The sequence below is a fragment of the Dermacentor silvarum genome, chromosome 2, assembly GCF_013339745.2.
Source record: "Dermacentor silvarum isolate Dsil-2018 chromosome 2, BIME_Dsil_1.4, whole genome shotgun sequence".
In the NCBI taxonomy this organism is placed as follows: Eukaryota; Metazoa; Arthropoda; class Arachnida; order Ixodida; family Ixodidae; genus Dermacentor; species Dermacentor silvarum.
The window spans coordinates 68,632,590-68,637,043 of NC_051155.1; positions in this window are offsets into that span (position 1 = coordinate 68,632,590).

Below are 4,454 nucleotides of genomic sequence, written 5' to 3' on the forward strand. Positions count from 1 at the left end.
TGAGTAGCACAGAGAAGGGGTGTTCACCTGTGCAAGCTGTGACTCAGTAGGAAGACTGGCACCTAGGCTGGAAAGACCAGGCTCAGAGAGAGTGATCTGGACTGCACTTTCATGCTGCAAATTCATGGCAGCCCGAAAACAAGAGTGCTTGTGCTAATCAGCTGTTTGGCCTATAACACAGTGTGTACAGCCTACTTGAAGCAGTCGGCAAAGGCGTAGAAAAGAAAGCAGCTATGTACCAAAAAATAGTTCATTCAACTTGCTTATATTGCCAGAACAGCAACCAGACTCGCTCAATCTTGCAAATCACTCAAGAATGCCAGCTTCAATCAGTTTCTCATGAGTAACAGCAATCATATAGATTTTAGCAGGTGTTAGATTTATTCAAAATTAGTTGGGCCACAAGCCTGTTGCATATTTAAGCTACCTTCATTTCTGTTTTGAATGTGACCAAGCTCGAGAAAGACAGAACTTCAAAGTCACTAAACCAGTGTCTTGTGGATAGAATGCTTTAAGCTGGGCTAGTTCATGCTCACTTCACATCAGAAGAATGCAAACACACAACTAAATGAAAAGTGATAACTATGTTTGCACAGCCTTCTTTTATAGAGGAGACGTGTTCACCTGCACTGGTGTCACCTCCAATTGAAGAGCAACATCTAGGCTGGATGGGTCTATAACATAGAGGCTGCCTAATGGGCCTGGGGCAGCGAGGCTGTCCTGTGCTTCGCTCTGGTCTCCAGTATCCATTGCAATCTGGTAGCAAGAGCACATGTTAGTCATTTTCATTTTAACTTCAATTGCAACCACTGTATGCTTAAAACAGAACAAAAGTGTTGGATGAGTAGCACAGAGAAGTGATGTTCACTTGTGCAAGCTGTGGCTGAATAGAAAGACTGGCACCTAGACTGGAGAGGCCAGGCTTACAGAGGCTGATCTGGACTACACTTTCATGCTGAAAATTCATGGTAGCCTGAAAACAAGAGCGCTTATGCTAATCAGATGTTTGCCCTACACTGCAATCTTGAAGTCGTAAGCAAAGGTGTTCAACAAGCGCAAGAAACGGAATTATTGTGCACCTGTTCAAATATGGGCTGACTGTAGAGACCAGCACCTAAGCCCGAGGAACCAGGAGTAGAGAGGCTGGCCTAGGTTGTGCCTTCATCAAAACCTGTGGCAACCTGATGGCAGGACAACATCAGTCGGTAAATAACCACTTGATGTACAACTGTGCAGCATGACGTGGACTAAGCGTTACGTGGAATATACAAGGACGAGTGTGTGATAGCTGCACTCATCCCTATTATTTCTGTGTTTTGATTTGTCGACGTTGTATTTTGCAGGTTTACTTGAAACTAATATGCGCGAAATGGCCTGATACAATTTTGTGTGGCACAGTAACTGCTGACCATTATGACAGCCACTTGAATTGTTTACCTCTTCAAGCACCACAAGCCTTCAGCATAATCTTGCATGGGCGGAGAGGATGCAGAGCGTGAGTGTGCGGCATGGCTTGGTGCATCAGGTACACTGTCATATTGGGGAATTGGATGAGGCAGCTGGGAGGTTAAAAACTTAGTATTATTAGATCAGCAAGATCAACAAGAAGAAATTAGGGCATACTCGAAATTATAACGTGAAGAAGATTGAGGAAGCCGTAAAATATGGACGCAGCAATAAATCAGTAAGAAAGCTTGGCATAGGACAAGGCAAGGTGTGTGCACTGAAAGATAAGCATGGTAATATCATCAGCAATTTCAATGACATAGTAAAAGCAGCGGAAGGATTCTAAAGTGACCTGCACAGTGACCAAAACAGCCAAGCTACTTTCATTCGAAATAGTCATTAACCGGATACAGAGGCTCCTTCTATAACTAGCGATGAAGTTAGAAGGGCCTTGAAAGACATGACCAGGGGAAAAGCTGCTGGAGAAGATGGAATAACAGTAGATTTGATCAAAGATGGAGGGGAGATGATGCTTGAAAAGCTTGCGGCCCTTCATACGCAAAGCCTCACAACTTCAAGTGTACCAGAGAGCTGGAAGAACGCCAACATTATACTATTCCATAAGAAGGGAGACGTTAAAAAATTGAAGAATTATAGACCCATAGCTTGCTTTCAATATTGTATAAAATATTCACCAAGATAATTTCCAATAGAATCAGGGCAACACTTGGCTTCAGCCAACCAAGAGAACAGGCTGGCTTCAGGAAGGGAGATTCTACGATGAATCATATCCATGCCATCAATCAGGTAATCAAGAAATCTGCAAAGTACAATCAACCTCTCTATATGGCTTTCATAGATTATGAAAAGGCATTTGATTCAGTAGACATACCAGCAGACATGGAGGCATTCCGTAATCAAGGAGTACAGGAGGCATACGTGAATATCTTAGCAAATATCTACAAGGATTCCAAGCTACCTTGGTTCTCCACAAGAAAAGCAGCAAGTTACCTATCAAGGAAGGGGTCAGGCAAGGAGACGAAATCAATCCAATGATATTCACTGCATGCTTAGACGGAGTATTGAAGCTCTTAGAGTGGCAAGGCTTAGGAGTGAGGATCAATGGGAAATATTTCAGCAACCTTCGATTTGCAGATGACATTGTCCTGTTCAGCAACAATAGAGACGAATTACAGCAAATCATTAAAGGACCTTATTCGAGAAAGGGCAAGAATTGGGTTGAAGATGAATATGCAGAAGACAAAAATAATGCTGTATAGCCTGGCAAGGGCACAAGAATTCAGGATCGCCAGTCAGCCTCTACAGTCTGTAAAGGAGTACGTTTATGTAGGTCAATTACTCACAGGGGACCCTGATCCAAAGAAAGATATTTACAGAAGAATTGAATTGGGTTGAAGGGCATACGGCCGGCATTGATAAATCCTGACTGGGAGCTTACCACTGTCATTGAAAAGAGAAGTGTACAATCATCGCATTCTACCGGTGCTAACATATGGAGCAGAAACTTGGAGGAAACTTGAATCTTAGGACTAACGTTAAGAGACAGCGTCGCTTGTTAGAATAAAAGCACGCTTGTTAGAATAATTCCTGTGGTAAAGCAGACCGTACGGTCTGCTTACGTTTTGAATCCCAAATGGCGTAGGCCGTTGGGATGTGCGAGTCGCATAATTAATCGGCTTTCGTGGAGGGTCGTGCTGTTGTTCATTCTGAAAGATGGCGAAGTCAGGAAAGTCGGATGAGATGGCTGTTAGGATGGCTAGTCGTCGAAATCGTCATCATCAGTTCAGTTGCTCATACAGGGAAGACGAGGTAAGCCGTCGGCATCTGTGTGGCACCGGCCACTCTTGCAAGCAACGGAAAAGTATTCTTGGAGCCGCAAGCCCCACAGAGCCAACCGGCCAGCTAGGTCACGCAGTCCAACGAGCCAGCAGAGAGAATGACGGCCGTACAAATATGGTCTGAACTTGTGGATAGCGAAAACAACAGGAAGACATTCCAGTTCCGTGACTATAATGTCTCTCTGTTTTCGTCAGAGTACGACTTGCGTAGGCAACGACGTGTTGGCGAGTCTCGTGAAACTGGACGAACACTGCACCAACGCCCACACCACTTGCATCAGTATGCATTTCGGTGACCGCCTCCGGATCAAATTGGCGGAGAAGTGCCCCAGAGATGAGCAAAAGCTTCAGCTGCTCGAAGGCAGCCTCGCACTGAGTGGACCATACGTAGGGAGGGTCCTTGCGAAGCAGGTTAGACAGGGGACAAGCAAGCTGGGAAACGTCTTTAATAAACCTGCGAAAATAAGAACAAAGGCAAAGGAAACTTCTGAATTCTTTCACTGTCTTCGGTTGCCTAAAGTTGCGAACAGCAGAAATCTTTTGGAGGTCTGGCCGTATGCCGTCCTTGTCGACGAGATATTCTAGCACAAGGGCTTGACGCTCACCGAAATGGCACTTCTTTGAGTTTATAATGAGGCCAGGCTTTTTGATGCAGTCCAAAACAACGCCTAACACTGGTTGTCCTCGTGCAAAGTTCGGCCGAATATAATCACATCATCTAAATAACACATACAAATTTGAGTCCTTGGAGGACGGAGTATCTAAATCGTTCGAAGCCTGCTGGAGCATTACATAAGCCAAATGGCATGACGTTAACTCAAATAGTCCGTCAGGCGTAACAAAAGCGATCTTTTCCTGGTCAGGCGGGTGCATCGGTATCTGCCAATACCCGGACCGGAGGTCAACCGACGAAAAGTATGAGGCCGAGTGAAGGCAGTCGACAGCATCGTCAATGCGCGGTAAGGGATACACCTCTTTCTTTCTGACGGCATTTATTCGGCGGTAGTCGACACAAAATCTCCATGAGTTGTCTTTCTTCTTCACTAGTATAACAGGAGCGGCCCAAGGACTGGAAGACTCCTGAATAACGCCTTTCTGCAGCATGTCATCGACCTGTTCGGCGATCCCTATTTCCGTGGGAGATATGCG